A 17,033-nucleotide genomic window follows, 5' to 3' on the forward strand; every position below is an offset into this window, starting at 1 on the left:
TAAACAATTTTTCTTGCATGACAGAGCATGTGCTGTGTGGCAGACATTTTTATGAGGTAGCCTAGGACAGGGCTAATCACATCACCCTGTCTCAGGTTTTGACCTTATCACTGTTGTGCGCTGAGCCTAAAAATTGGACACTGGCAACCACATTGGGGGAAAATAAATGGGAAATGACATTTTAGTTAAAAAGAATAAGTAGATTTTATTTTATTGAAACAAAAGGTCATAGGACTTTTATTTATTGTTCTTGCATGAGTGTAATTAAATAGCTGCCATGTTGCCACGTCAAATGATTTTAAAAAAAATAAAAGGGATGATTTCACTTGCCAGGACCCAATTCATGGTTCTGCAGCTGTTTTACATTCAGGCCTTTAATGAAGACAGTGGAAACTCTACCTGGAAAGCAATAAGAGAATAATATTCTTATGTGAAACATCATTTATAACATCTGTAATAAAGCAGGCTAAATCATACCTCTGCCATTTGAAATCATAAATAGTATGTTAGCTTTTAAAAGCAGCCTTTGTCCTTTTGAAATCTTTTGATGTCAGGCTGCTTTAGGAAAAGCCTAAGTAGATCTCTTCTGTACAGTGGTTTGATTAGGAAAAAAATCACTACAGAGTCTTCAGTACATCTCTAAAGAAAAATAGTATATAAATGTGAACCTGGTAATTCATTATCGAAATCAGAAGCAGGGTAATTTGTTGATACAACCATTGTTGTTTCCACAAGAAATAATAAAATAAGCTATTCTAAATTGATTACTGGCATATTTTTAAAATATATGTATATGTATGTGCCTGCATGCAGATTGGTGACATAATCTTTAATAACCTGTGCTTAATAATGTAATTTTTCACTGATGCACTAAACCTCTTATTCATAGATTTATTGGCACCTTTTACAGTGATAGCCTGGCTGTACAAAATCAGAGACAAACTCTGGCAGTACTATTTAGGATCTTTCTTAAAACAAAGTAGAAATAGATCCTGCAAATTCAGAAAAAACAACATGCATTTCTGCAAATTGGAAAATAACAGTTGCTTGCAAAATGCCAGGCTGTAGAGGGGGATGTGGTTTGGAAGGCAAATTTGCTGCAGCTTCCAATATAAAACCATCTAAACCCAACGTAAATTCATTGAAAGCCAGATCTGAGCCACATGTGTGTGCCTTGCACTGCCCTGGGGAGCCTGCACACCCCGGCCAGAGCTCAGGCAGCTCTTCTGGGGAGCTTGTGCTGAGGCGCTGAGGCAGGACCTGGGAAAGAAACTCAAATTCCCAATAAAAGGCTGCTTTAGGGTGTTTCCTGAGTAAACTGACTCCAGTGAAAAATTCTCAGCCTTTCCACTCTTGAGTTTTTTTCATAGCTCTCATCTCTGGCACAGAGCTCTGGCACAGAGCTCCCCGCAGGCAGCAGCTGGCTCACAGCGCTCCCTTCCCCGTGTCCCTGCCTCGGCCCTGGGACAGGCGGGTCCCCAGGGTCACCCGGGTGTCTCCTGCCCAGCCGGGCCCCAGCAGGAGCCCGGAGACCCCGCTGGGAAGGAGCTGCTATGGGGAGCTCGGGATAAAGGCAGAGGTGCTTCTGGTTGGGAGAAACGAGCAGACAAAGCTTGTCCCAGCACCTGCCAATCAATCAAATTGAGCACAGACCAGTGGCCAGCCCTGGAAACCCTGGACCGTCTCTTACACTAACAGAGTTATCTCTCCCTGATGTTGCCTCAGAGAAGCAGGTCCCAGATGTTACCTGCTTAATAATTTTCCCACTTCCCAAGGACAAAGCTCCCCGCAGCTCCTGCACCGAGGGCCGGGCGGACACCTGTGGTGGGTCCTCGGAGCTCCGCTCTGCCCCGACAGCTGACGGAGCACGTCGAAATGGCTCCTCCAAGAAGAACAATTGCATTAAGGCTTGATCTTTTTCTTCTTTTTTCAATTTATTATTAGGTGAAATAGGAGAAGCACAGTGCTCTAAACCAAGTATAAATGTAATTTTGCTGCCTTTCTTTTTGTTGTGTGGATGCCACTTGTCAAAAGCAGGGATAAATCATTAGGTTGGAATTTGTATCCCATGAGACAGGAAGATTTCAGAAGTTTGAGATGGAGCCTGCTTTTGTCTGCTGTGTGCATGGGGCAGGGTTATTAGCTGCAGTGATACCAGGATGCACATCCCCCATAACTTTGGGCCAATATCAACGTTTCTTCTCTGCTTCCAGTTTATTGTGCCCAAGGGATTGATGACCTTTAGAGCCTAATTTTCATATCATACTTTTGGCATGGGTATTAAATACCCTGTGATTGACCTCTTCTGATTTATAACAGAGTAAGGAGACTCAGATTCATTCTGAAGTGGACAAGCTTATCCACAACTTCCAGATGTTGACAATGGAATTAGTCCCTATGTGGAAAGAAAGAGAGGTGTTTCTTCAAGCCCGTACTCGATTTCCATGCTCCAGCCCCTCTTTGTTTTAACTTGGCCCACACGCTGGTATGTAATGGTAATAGTTGGATATTTTGAGTTATATAGAGAATTTGCACCTGACTCACTGATACATACATGGATTAGGTGCTGGAAAAAGAGGGTAAATACCTCCATTGCAAGAATTGCAAATAATTGATCTTAAACAAGAATATATGGAGAAAACAAAAATACTGCTATTAAATACACCTTTACTGTCTGCAGTAGAACACAAGACAGATTTGCAACATTAATTATTTCCACCAGCTTTGAGCCTGAAATACAAATATGTCAGGTATTTAAATACTAATTTACTTAAAAGAAATCTCTACTTTATTAAAACATCATTATGCATATTGGAAAGTTAAAAGTCAAAGCTATGTAGCTGCTGAGGTAAAATTCACATTTATTGTCCACTGAATGTGATGGAAATTGAATTTGTCAGGAAGCTGATTGATATCTAGAAGTGTTTTGTTTTCAGTGACTGGCACTGCCGAGTTACAACCATCTATCATCTAACAGGTAATTAGTCAGATTTCTCATCATGAGCCTTCAATCCTGCTGTTTTATTATTGAAATACCACAAACCAGTAGGCATCTGAATGCAGATAAAGTTCTCTGTCATGGTCTTAAGGACAAAGACAACATTTTGCAACTCAGCTGTAGTAAGTTTGAATAAAAGTCACTGAAATGTGAGGCATGATATTAATATATATGGGAAAATGAGATCCTGGAAAACATCATCAGTGATGACTTCTTTTTTTCTGCAAAAGAATATTTATTATTAAAACCTTCAGTGCTGTAATGTAGAAAAATATGTCCCTGTACAGAAGGAGGTTGGCTGAGGCAGGAAACTTTTTGGAGCTTGGGAGGATAAGGTGGAAATTGGGGTCTGTCTTTCTGAAGCACCATGTCCCTGTCCCTGCATCAGCTCCTCCCATGCAGGACCCCCAGGTCCTTCCAGGGGGCTCCCAGAGAAGCCAGCCCTGCTCCTGCACGTGCCTGTGGTAACCCTCATTTGTCTCCAGAGAAAGCAAAGCACAACTCCCTGAGCTTGGCCCCGTCTCAAAGTAGGCAAGAATGGAGTTTGGGACTCAGGTCACAGCTGACCCCAAAAGTTTATGTTCATACAAATGAGCTTTGTTGGGAGGAGGTTATAAACACTACACTTATGGTTGAGTGCATGTTTGAAGCATTTGCAAGCTCCAATAAAAAAGGATAAAATAAAGTGTTTGATAACAGTTGTTACCTACATAACTGTGATATAACTACTTTTTTCTAAGCACCCCTTTTCTTGTCCCCTCATCTCTTTGAATATATAACAGCAGTTGGACAAACATTATTAGATAAGGAAATAAAATAGTAAAAATAAACTGTTACTAGAGCTTCAGGAAAATAAGAACAATGAACTGATTACACTACTAAATGTGCTGCACACTGGGTTCTGACTGTATTCAATGTCTACAAGGAAATTGAAAATGTGTTGCTGTTCATCCTTAAAATATTGCTTTTGTAACAGAATGCAATTGAATGAACTTATATTAGTAAAATCTTAATTAATGTTCAGTTTTGGGACTAATTGATGTAATCCAGCTGCACAATTCACTCATAGTACTGGCTTGCCAGCAACCTTGGTGGCTTCAGTCAAATCAAAACTTTTTTAAGCTTAATTTTAATGTATTTTTTTTTTATGTAAGTCTGTGTTCATAATATCCCAGCCCTTCAAAATGTCAAGACACAACACCCTTTAGCTCTTAATGAGCCATAAATGTCATTTCTGAGAATTTCCATTGTTGGATATGCAAATTTTATATACTTCTTTAATTCTGAGTTAGAAAGGATAATTCGCTGTAGCTGATAAAGTGCTCTTAGTTTATGCTACACACAAGAAAACAATTGCTAAGGAAGTTAGCTAATCATACTAAAAAATGTTTTGATCCAAAGTGTCAAAACATGTCTAGAATGAATAAAATGTCCAGTGGGTATCACTTGTTTAATGACTCAAAGAATTTGACGGTAGTAGAATTTAAATCACAGTGTATATTATCAGATAACATATATGTGAATATTGTATTACAATACTTATTTGCAGTTTTCTTAAGATTATCTTGTATTGCAGAGCCAAGTAATTCTGAATTATGAGCTCATCGCACATGCTTGAGCTGACATTGTCACATGTGAGCAAGAGGCTGAGACACGGTTAACAGTGAAAGAGAAGAGTGTATGTTAAAGAGCCAGCTGAAATGTAAAGGAAGGTAGCTCTTGTTCCACTAAGTTTGGCACAGAGGACCAAAACCTGGATGTTCTGAATAACACCAGCCTTTTGGGGAGGGTGAAATGTAATTTACACTTTGTGGCTGAGACCCATCTTTCAAGTAAATGCTCCCTGCAGAGGGGATCAAATAACCCCTTGGTGGAGAATGCAAATATAAACCTGACCATGAGCCACAGCTTTTCTTTACTCTCCTTCAGTACAAGAGGTCTTTTTTACGTGAAATTTGGATAGCTTGTGTGTTTGGGTAAACTAACCCCGTCAAGCTGTTGTAAACAAATCCCTTATTTCTTAGGCAGTTATTCTACAGTCCAACCCTTACAATTCATCTAGAAAATGAAGACAAGTTCCTGTCTTGAGAGGATGTAGTGAGAAGAATTTGTAGTTAAACATCAGAGGCATACATGAAATCAGGGTAATTGACAAAAAACCCCCGAACTGAAAGAACATAAGGTGACTGTCAAAGCGTGGTGGAACATATTAGCAGTAATAAATAACCCAGAAATCTCACTTTATGGAAACAAACCAATGCAAACACTGAAGACAGCCAATTCTAAACACTAATTAGATAGAACTGCATTTTCAAAATGATTTAGTGGGTCAGAGAGCCATTCCCTGGCACTGCCCTAGTGGACACCTGGGAAGAGGCAGTCAGCTCCCCCTTCAAGGTCCCCAGGCTTTGCAGAATGCCAGTGGGGAACCAGGGGCCAGATCAGGGGAGCAAGAAGAAACAAAACATCTTATGCATGGTAGACCTTGGAGAATTTGGGCCATGGAGCAATGCAGAAGTCAGGATTTCTCTAGGTTGTTACAGATTAAGAAGGTTTTTGCAGGAACAGTTTAGCAAGATTTTATGGTAAGAGATAGGGCACAGGCTATGTTAGGTTTGCTGAATATTTGCAAGTATGAATTACAGTCCTTGTAAATGCACTGAGCTAGTCATGTGGCATGGAAGTCTTGTGCTTCAAGCAGCTTGTACGAGTGGCTGATGTGATTGCTGACTCTGGCATTGCATGTTATAATTTAAAATAATCGATACTGGTTCTGGCTCTGCCTTTTTCTTTCATGAGCAGTTAGCAGTTTAAATTTTAAGGGCTCCAGTGTACCAGCATTTTGTTTCTTGCTCTACTTTTCTGCCTCCCATCAAGCAAGTACCTAGCTGAGGGCAGGAGGCCAGGGATGGCCTCTAGTGAAATGTCAAGATGTCTTATTCTTAGGCAATCACCTTTGGACAATTTTCACATGAACACATGGTCTCTCCTAAATGGCTTCACCTTCATTTGCACCAATAGCAGCACCATTGGTCTCTACATGGGGGAGCCTTGGACAGCCCAAATCCTCTGCTCTCTCCTCCCATCTCCTCTGTGCCTGTGGTGAGTCTCCAGGCCCTCGTAGTGTTCATTATTCCACAGGGCCTTCTTCTGCCTGGCACTTGGCCACCAAGAGGTCTGTGAGCTCAGAGGACTTTGCCCAGTCACTGCCCAGTGTCTTCCACAGGCAGCCTGGTGTCATTGCCCATTGCCCACAGCATGGGCCACAGGGAAATGTAAAAATGTAAAAAGGGGCTACCCTGACTTCCTGCCCTCTCTTCAAAGTTTGCTGCCAGGTCCTGCCACCACAGGGGCCTCACGACCACCCCTGAAAGCCATAATCTGAGAGAACAGGCCTGTGACAGCCCCTACCCTTCAACCCCCTAAATTTTGGCGCTTTGTGGCTTGTCTCTCTCTGTATGGATGAGTAACAGAGCCTTATTTAGACAGCAGTACTGAACAGACTAAATAGCGGTGATCAAATAGGCACCTTGCAGAGGTCCGGTGGAACCAAAGTGACAGTGGTGGAGGGTCCCAGGAAAGGGTTTTTCTTGTCTCTGAGTTTTACAGTCATGTTGATAGAGGCAAGATCGATTTTGAAATGAAGTTTCAAAGCACCAAGTCTTTAGAAGGACTGCTCGTAACAGATTATTTTCCTTTTGATGTTAGTAGATTAATTAAGCTGCTGAAATCTAAAGTGAAGGGTAAAGTCAAGCCTACCCTCAGCAGTAAGCATGAGCTGGCAAGTATGAAATGGGTGCTTTTCTCTCACCTTTCAATTACAATTTGGGCCTCGTGTTTAGAGTGACATGCCGGCTGTTCTCTCAGGAGATCCAGCAGGCAGTGCTGGTGCCAGAGCAGGGCACGTCCCCCAGGGCTCTGCCCGTGTGTCCATCCCGCACCATCGGAGGTGTGCGGGAATGGCATCACCTGCTGGCACCGCTGCCATTCCCCTCACACGGAGAAAAGTGGAGGGACAACCCGCCCTGGAGGGACACAGGGGACATAAGGGGTGAGAAGTGCTGGCTTTCTCTCCTGTGGGGGCAAAAAGCCCTGGCTTCCACCCACACACATCCCACCCCCAGGCACCTGAGGCAAATCCTGTAAGAATGGCAAGGTTGGTTGCAAGGGGCTGAATATGTGGGGCTTAGCTAATACCCTCAGGGATAATGATAACTGACGCATTCACAGAAAGAAATTCTTTAAAGTTCCGTGGTTGTAAAATGGATAATATATTAATGTTTCGGTATGTTTATTAAATACTTAACAATGTAATTTTTTTGAAGACTATCCTAGCATTGCTATCTTTTTGCATGTGCTTAGTTACCATTTTAAACAACTACAAAACAGTGACATGTGGTAGTGAAGATTTCCTAAGCATCCCAAAGCAATATATGTGTGTGATATATGACATCCTTCCATAAATCCTAAATTTACACAGTATGCTAATGCTTGATTCCATAATTTCTTTTAAAAATGATTATACCCTGCTGCTAAGAGCAAAGGCATACTAAAATCAGTTTTCTATGCTTTTCCAACAATGAAATGCAAGCCAGCGCACCACATAACCAATACTTACCATATGTTAGAAGATAATCCAGTAGGCTTCAGACACTGACATGATTTGCTTAAATAAAAATCCCGTTTTTTAAGGTAGTAACAACACTCTACCATTTTTATTATTCCTTTAGTGACCTACTACAGAAACACTAATGTTAAATATAAATATTTTTATTGTAAATCAGCCTAGTCTATTTTCATTGCCTTTAATGCGGGATGGCACTGGATTATTTGCTAGGCTAAAGGAAAAAGAGCTGCCATTAAATCATTGGGTTGTTTGAAGAAATTCTCAAAACCAGAAAATATTCATCAGATCAAAAGAAGCCTAAAGAGCAGCTTCAAGATTTCTCTGGTATATTGGAGATGAGATGAAACAGTTTGATTTGGTATTAAAATAATTAAATATAGTCCAAAAAAACAGCTATAAAATATTTTTGTAGAGCGCTGGTATCTCTTAAGTGCAGTTCATTACTTTCCCACTCTGTACCAAATGAGACTTAATATTAAGCACATGCTTAAGTGTTTGCAAATTTGGGGTCTAAGGAAAGGAAATGTGAAATGCAATTTTTATAGTGAAAGGAATGAATGCATCTGACAGGTTAAGATTAAGGCTCTATGCACTAATGTGGCATCTTTCATTGTTACAGAATGATAAGAAAATAGAAAAATTGCATGTAGAAAATAGAAGATAGCATATACATGAATTCCCTTTCTTTCAGACTCACCAGGGAAAACATACTTGATCTCAAGTACTGCTTAAAGGTGGAAAATAAAATTTTTTAAAGCTGACACACTTCCAATTTTTCCCAAATCATTAGGACATCAGAGCTGAATGCTTGGCCTCACTAAAGTCAATGATAGATGAAAATATGGATCTAAAAGAAATTTATGACTATTGTCTCTAGACCATTTCTCTCACATCATACTTTTAAATACTGTTATAATTTCAAGTTATGTAATGACATGATCCTTAGTAAAATGTATTTGCACCTGTGAGGCAGTGCTTTATATTCCCTCTTAGTGCAAAAGCTGTGTAATAAATCTCAGCTTGCTGGATCTATTAACAGGCCAGTTTCTCCAGCTAGATGTGTCTGAATTTCTGGTGGCCTTTTTCTCAGACCAGACGATTCCAGCTGGAGTAGTGGCTAGTTTTATTGAGTAATGGACTGAGCAAAACCAGTAGTTATGGGGATACAAGGAGTATTCCCAATGGAAGCATTTGGCAGTATGTAGAAATATTTGTAATAGGAGGATCTGGCATGTTTCCAGCATCTGCAAAAAATGTAGACTCCTCCTTTACTCCCAAAATATGCAAAGGGTTTACAGCTGAGAACAGAGAAATGTGGGAACTCCACAACTTGACACATTGATCCGCTCCCAAATTGCCCACAACTGCGTACGTGCTTTGGAACACCCTCTGCAAACCCCAACATTTGGATTAAGTGTTCGTTAGTTCTTTTTCTAATTAATAGCAGAGTGAATTATTTTGCTCATTATGTAGTTAGCTATTTATTGGGCCAGATCCTAAGCTGGGGTTAATCAGCATAACTATTGATCTTGACAGAACTTCCCCAGTTATCTCAGTGACACTTCTGGATATTTGACTTTATGTGATTTTTCAATAATACACTAGAAATTAAAAATGGAAGTATATGTTTGAGTTTTTATAGGTAAATTAAATTCAGAAATTTCATAAGTACAATAGATTATGCACAAAAATTAATTTTGGACTGGGTTTTGTGGTAACAAAATAGGAGTAATTCTTTTAGCTGCTGGGATAATTTTATGAAAATGTATTCAAAATTACTGAAAGGATTCTATTGTGGCATAATCCCATTGAAAATAATAGCTACACTATACAACATTAACTAGCCAACTTCTTTTTTTTTTTTGACATTTGGAAAATATCACAGGTTACCTCAACCTTCTGTTGAGTCAAAGCTCACATGTTCATTTTGTTGTAACCTACTTTAGAGACAAATCAAGCATATCCTTTTCCTTAGTATTGAAAATTAGATTGTACTAATTGTTTATAACCCTGGGTTATAAATGTACACCCTGGGAAAAAGGGCCAGTAGAGGACACAGGAAATTATATGACTGTCCAATGGTAGGAATATTACTTTTGAGAAAATATAAAGGTACAGTAATCTTAACAAAACTTATGACATGAAAGCCTGGATGCCATTTTCAGAAAATTCAAACATGTAATCCCTGTTGCAGTAAATCCCAAATCCTGCCCTGTAGAAATGCAGGCTGTGAGCACATTTCAAATTAATGAATGAACCCACACATAGTGATGTATTAGAATTTAGGGAGGATTCTAAAGCATACTTAGATTCCTAACTCACTTATTAAATCAAATAATCTAAATACCTTTAAAAATTGGCCAGTTGCACTATTTACTGAAGGACTCATACAACTGCAGGCTAAACCTTCACTTAGTTATGCAAAGATGTATGTTCTTGTGGAAGTGTCAGGGAATTTTGGCTTGAATAGTATTTTACAACAATTGTCATATTTCTTTTTCCAGTTCATTCTCTGAGTATAGGAGGAGCCTTGGGATGGTCAGGGTTATCTATGAGGAGAGGGAGTTCCACATGCACTGTGCAGAACAGTATGGCTGCTTGTAGGCATCTGAAGCTGCACCATTCTGTGCCAACGTGATGGTGTCACTTTCCAAAAAGGTGACTGATTTACACCTTAATGAAAATGGTACCCCTGGTTACCTGTATTGTGCTGTCCCAGATAAGACTGATTAGTCAGACTGAGAGGCACACTGCTAGCAAACTGCTGTCCCTCAATTTTAGTCACATGAGCACTTACTGGCCCAGCTGCTTTTAATGAGAGTTGCATGGCTAAAGCTTAGTCTAGACTTGAAGATCTTTGTGCAGAACCAATAATTATTCTAGCAACAAGAGAATTGGCTCAGAAAGTTGTAAATTAGAGTTGATTAGATAGATATTGTGTCCTTCTCAACCCAAAAGCAAGATTTAGTACTCTAATATGGAAGCTATGAAATTTATTTGAAAGTATGGTGTAAAGCCAGTGGTCAAGAATGTGTAACTATACCAATAAGATAAACTCAAACTGTAGGAGGTTTGAATAGTCTTGCAACATGATGTATTTCAAATGTATCATATAACACTTGCCTCTTATTTTACTGCCTGTACCATGATATATATGCTGTTTCACAAACAGGTGAATTACCTAGTAGTAGCTATAAAACAGATTGTATAAATACAGATTCCTCTTTCTCTTGGTGTTTGTGGGCTGTGGTCATTGCACGGTCAATTGCTGGAAAAGTTGCTCCTGGAGAATTCCAGTGGGCCTTTCTCTGTACAAAAAGGGCAGCTTCTGAGGCTTACCAGAGATGTGCATTGTACAGGGGCAACACCTAACCCAGGTATATTGTACTTTAGTATCAGTATGGAAACGCCTTGCAATCACCTATGTATGTGAGGATTTTCTGCTTCTTGAGTCCTGACTCTGCAATAGAAGAGTTGAAATACATTCACTCACAAAATCTTTAGTCATCAGTCCAGCTGCAGAGTTCAGTCATACTCCCTTTAATCTCTGGGAGAGAAGCTGTACCTAGAGCAATGCCTGAAGAGCAACAGAAGTATCTACGAACAGAAGAAACTCCTCTTTGCAAAGACAGAAGTTTCTTGAGAGTTAAGTCAAGGATTTGTCTACCTGCACAGTGCTTTGTTAGCAGACCTTCCTCAAGTAGATTCCTTGTATATTGACAAAAGTGGATCTTGTCAGCACATCTTTTGCTGGTTCCTCAAGTAGGAAAGCTATGCTGACAAAATGATATTAACTGACAGGAGGAATGTTTGACCCTGCGATCTCACCAAAATTACCACTCCTGTCTGACAGAGATATAGCAACTAAAAAGTCAACTTTGAGCTTCTAGTGGAAATAAGAAATATACAAGAACTTCCCAAGAACAAAGTGCATCTCTTGCATAGTCTTTGTTGGCGTATACACAGAACACTGCATATTTGCCATTTTAGAACCAGAGAAGAGCGAAAGCCTGCAACCCCAAATCCCACCCTTCAGAGAGCTCTTTCCTTCTGAAGGAAATTCATGGAGCTGCCATGAGTCATTGTCCAGTCTGCACCATGCAAAGCTCCATTAATGGTGCAAGATGGGTTGCAGCAAGATTTCTATAGAGGACCTGAGATAATGCCACCAACACCCAGAAAAATAATAACTTTTCTCTTTGAGGCATCTGTGGTGAAACTGATACAGATGTGTGCAGAGTAATTTAATTTCTTCAACTTTTATTGTGTTAATACATCCATGAAAAGGTGTCTGAGCCTTCTAGCTGGGGCTGATACGCAGCAACTCCAGGTCAGTTTAGTTCAACCTTGTTCAATAACAAACTTCCTCATAGAAGCAAGCAGCTTGCTCTCTTTCCTCCAGAAAAGCTTGTCCTCCGATGTTTCTTTGCTTACCTGTCACTACATGAAAGATCCATCCTCGCTGTGAGTTCTGACACAGCTTTCTCATTAAGCACCATAGACGACTGCGCAGGCACAGAAAGGCTCCGTGCTGTATTTCATACTTCTGTCACATGAGAAACAAAACTGCTAAGTATGGTAGCCACACTTCAGTTGGCATGCTTTGAACATGTGATTGCCATCATTTCCCATAAAACCAGGCAATCAGCAGGAGTTCTAATCATTACTAGATAGTTTATTTTCACACTATTTTTCATATAGTACATTATTTTGGAATTCATATCGCTGAATGGGTTAGTAAAGATTAAATTAGACAATGTAATGATAATCAGTACATTGTGCTGACTGTAGAAGAAGTAATTTGATTCTCTGAGAATTTAACAAGGGGGAGGGAACAAGAACTAGAAATTTTTAGTATCTCTGAGATTTGAGGAGAATGGCATTAAACAGTGTAGAAGAAGGCAGCACAAGGTATAACTAGCTGTGATGTAATTAATTGAAAAATAAAAGAAAGGTTTGAAAATTAAAATTGAAAACAGTGATTCTGTTTTTTTAATTAAAAAAGTAAATGTTACATTAGACACTTTTAATTACATATGAAAACAGAGACAGTTTAGGCTGATTTAAAAGTCTGCATAAGGGTAAAACCGAAAGTAGCAAAAAGTAAAAAAAAAAAACTAAAACAAATAGAATTAATAAAATAGAAGGGGAAAAAGCACTAGAGAAGGAATTAATACACCTCTGTTTCAGCATTAGCACTTTCAAGGAAGCTCTGGCTGCCTGTCAGAGCCCCACTGGAATCAATGGGTTACTGTATGGGTGTGGATATCAACCAGTTCTGTGCAGTTTGCAGGCTCTTGGCTAAGATGTGAAGCTATCATCACCTTAACCACTGTGCTTGTATGCTATATCACATTTCCCCATCTGGATTCTGTTTTTTTGTCTCTTAAACCAGCAGCCTCCTTGGAGCAAGGACTGTCTCTTCTGAATGTTCAGCACTTAGCACAATAAAACCTTGATCCCAACTGCAATTTAGAAGAGTAACAATTATTTTTAATGCTATAGAGTGTAAAGATTTTGAAAACAAAGCAGAATTTGATCACCAAAAATGGTGGACTAGCCTAATAAAATTTGGGAGTTATTTTAAAAATTCTATCTTGATATTTAAAGGTTCAACAAATGTCTGTAAGACTTACATTAAATCCAAAGGTTTCAAAAATTGTTTTGGTGGTGTTTGAAAATACATATGAAAATTTTGATATAATTGCTACTCTGTATAGATCAACTAATCTCCTCTCCTCCTAAGAAAGATTTTATCCAGTCAGTGTGGGGTAGAGATGCTGCTGTTTGAATTAGATCTCTTCTTACAGAAAGCTGACAGTGCAGATGACCAGTGTAAACCCTCTGTGTGAGCTCCACGTCCCACATGCCCCACATTTTATCACTGCTGCTTATGGTGCCATGAGTGCATGTTTCAAAAAGCCAGAGATGACTTGCAACCATGCCACATTTCCCAAAACTGCAATGAGGGATTAGTTTTGGGATCCTGAAGATCTGAGGTGACCAAGCTAATATTGATTTAAAGAATTTAGAAACAGGTATCTTTTGAGCCCTCTCTGTTGGTACAAAACCACTCATAAGCATTAGTCACTTCTGAAAATTTTGGCCCAAGCTTACCACAGATGTTGACAGAATGGGACAGACATACAGCTCATTGTATGAATTTAGATACTTCTGTAGAAACACTGTGTTTGCAATAGTGATATTTACTGCACCTTTATACCCTGGACAATGCCATTGTTCTTTGATGCTGAACATTCCCCATCAATGTACGTCAGAGAACTGAGGTCCTTCTGGAAACTAATGGAGATATTCAGTTAAGAGCCATAATGGGTAAAAGAGAGAGGTCCCCTGTGACTTTTAAATATGGAGCAATGGGCTTACACCTGAAATTCATACTAATTTCACATTTATGACTACATATTCTTCAGTTGGAAGTAAAGGAAAGGTCAACTGATTTAACAGGAAAAAAATAATTAGTATCACAAAACTATCTCTGCTGCTTTTATGGTTTTACTGAATTAATAAATTTAAGAGCCAGCAGTTCCTAAGGAAACAGGCATGGAAAGTTCATTCTGCATGATTTCAGACCTGATGTTCTCAGAGGCAAGCAGAGTGACCAGGCAGTAGCTGTGTCTAGGAGGTACAATTGTGACTTTCTCTGCTCAGCAGCCTTGCCCTTTTGACATACAGCTGTACTAATACTGCCATCACCCTTCAGATCCCTGCAGCTGGAGAAAGGCACAAGCTAGATCTGCTTTGATTTAATACATAAATATCAGTTTTTAAGGTGCTTCTTTCACATGGGCACAATACATAATGACTCAACAATGTAAAAATTATGAGATTATGATTTGTGTCATTCAAGACACAGTGCACAGGTAATCCTAGAAAGCTGGAGACTGACAAAAAACATATGGGTAACTCTTAAAACTGTTCACTATTAACAAGAGAAACATGGTAAGCCACTGGGGAAACTTGACTGAATTTACATTTTTGTAGAGTTGTTGAATATCTGTATCTGGATGCATTGAAGCAAAATCTTACACATACAGCTAGTATATTCACATACATTGGCTAAAATTTTCAAATGCCTAGGATTAAAATTTAGTCCTAAACTGATATTAGGTTTCCTAATTATGCATGGCTGTGGACTCTGTATTCATAATTCTCTGCTGAAGTCAGAGCTTACAGTTGGGCATTGCCTGTGAATAATCAAGCAATTTTATTTAGAAGCCTAAATTTGGATGTAATAGTTTAATGCTGTAGATACCTATCATGATGTTTATTTGCATGTTTTCTCTGTTTGAAATGTTAAGTATTCTAATTTATGTTATGATAATGTGGCTTTTGCTTCTAAAAACTTGTTTTATTTGGAGAAATAAGTAGAATCAATAAGTGTAAAAAAGGTGATTTAAAAGCTCTGACCAAGCTGGGGTTTACTTACAGGGAGCTGTATTTTTTTCCCTGACTCTAATCATACGCAAAATAATATAGGTGGTGATCTACGTTAGACCCTGTACTTCAATTAGTCAAAGACTGATTTGTCTAATGGTATAATAGCAGAGGCAAAATCTTAGTGAGTCTGCCTACAGCCTTGTACATTGACTTCACAAGGGATTTTCATGATTAAGGCTCAGGAGCCATGGGCCACACAGGTCAAACCATATCTTGCTGCATATGGTAATCCAAAGCTTCTCTCTTTTTGTTTTGCTGGAGTTGATTCAAATTCACTGCGGTCCACATATGAAGAGCAGAACTTGATAATAGCTGAGTTGTGACAGGAAGCACAATCAGCTCTGTGAGTGCTAATAGGCACGAGGTGCCGGGGCAGGCCGGTGCATCCGTGTCATCGGCTCTGCAGGAGCAGGCTGGCCCTGGTCAAAGTCCTCGGCCACTCACTGCCTGCACAGCCACCAAACCACTGCCACCACCACTCAGGGATCTTTGTGTGGGGGATGCTGGAAAATGAAGCTTTTTTTGTGTTGGAAAAATAAATTATTGAGACCAGGTTTATGGAAGGATGTATTATTGCTCTGTGAGACCAAACAAGAGAGTCAGGAAAAACGTGGGTGGTTCAGTCCTTCTGTAGCAACTGCAGAAGCCTTGTGTGCCTGGGGCTGGGTTGCCCTAATCAACAGCTGTGTTGGGGTGACAGAAAGGTAATTTTTGCCCCTATTTCCCCTTGTTAATATTCTTTTGCCACCATGCAAACCCAGAGTGCTGCTGTAGGCATTTTGGAGCAGAAAGGGTGGGTCACAGCATGCGGGTGGCAGGCAGAGAGGCACGAACAGCTCCTGTGGCCACCTGCATTCCTGGAGTCAGGGGTACCAGTCTCTGCCCAGAACAAGATGTGTTTTCTCTGAGGTTTACAGAGATGCATAGGGTGCAAAGGAGTCATGACAGTGGCTCTAAGTTGATGCTATGAGTAGCAGACCTGACTTGTGCATCAGAGAGGCATGAGCCAAGGTTTTTCCAAAAGCTGGAGAAGCCCTGTGCTCCCAGCAGCCCATCATCCTCCCTGCTCTGAGGTGTTTCAGGCAGAATATCTTTTAGGGCACTGAGGACACTAATGTGAGTATTCTATATGTGAAAGAGCTGATGGGACTGTCTTATTTCTGAAATTTCTGAATTCATGATGAGAAACTAAAATCCTCCTTTTATTGCAAAAACAAACCAGGCCCATATACTGTTTCACATTGGATACTGGTGAAATTTTGTAAAATTGAGCTCTCCATTTAATTTCTTAACTCTCCATATTAAGACACCTTTTTTGCCTATTATGCAAACATTCAGGTAGATTTATATTAGGTGCATTATAAAAAGTGGGGATAGATAGTAAAAATTATATTGATGTATATAAGACAGAAGACAACAACACATGGAGAAAAAAGATATACGACTGGCTGGAAGCATTGCAAGCTAACACTTTGCTAACTTGCCACATGTGTACATCACATAAGCAGCTGAAAATATTTAATAGTGAAGGCTCACACATCTATAGTGCATTCGGTTTGGGGGAAGTGTATGCAGCTGTTGCAGATTTAAGCAGTATTTTCTTTTCCTGTTGGTGACACTGAAGCAAAAAAGTACCTATAAGGAAATATTATATGTTAAAGACAGGCTATAATGAGGCGTGACGTGGAAGTAAAAATAAGTATTAGGAAGAGGAAAACTACTGCATTCTCTGAAAGTGCAGACATGGACTTTAATACAGATAAGCCTCTCCTTTCTCTCTCTGGGACCTCCTTTGTTCAAGGACTTGCTTTGAATGACTTTCCAAAAAGGGCTACTAGCACAAAACTTAATTTACATTATTATGAGGACACACAAATGATATTTTGTGTACCAAAACTTTCAAATATGCAATGTCTGTGTTATTTATTTTTTAAATAATGATGGTCAAAG

Source organism: Pseudopodoces humilis, chromosome 11 (assembly GCF_049639895.1).
Source record: "Pseudopodoces humilis isolate 2021_Gansu_Grassland_sample_001 chromosome 11, ASM4963989v1, whole genome shotgun sequence".
Lineage (NCBI taxonomy): Eukaryota > Metazoa > Chordata > Aves > Passeriformes > Paridae > Pseudopodoces > Pseudopodoces humilis.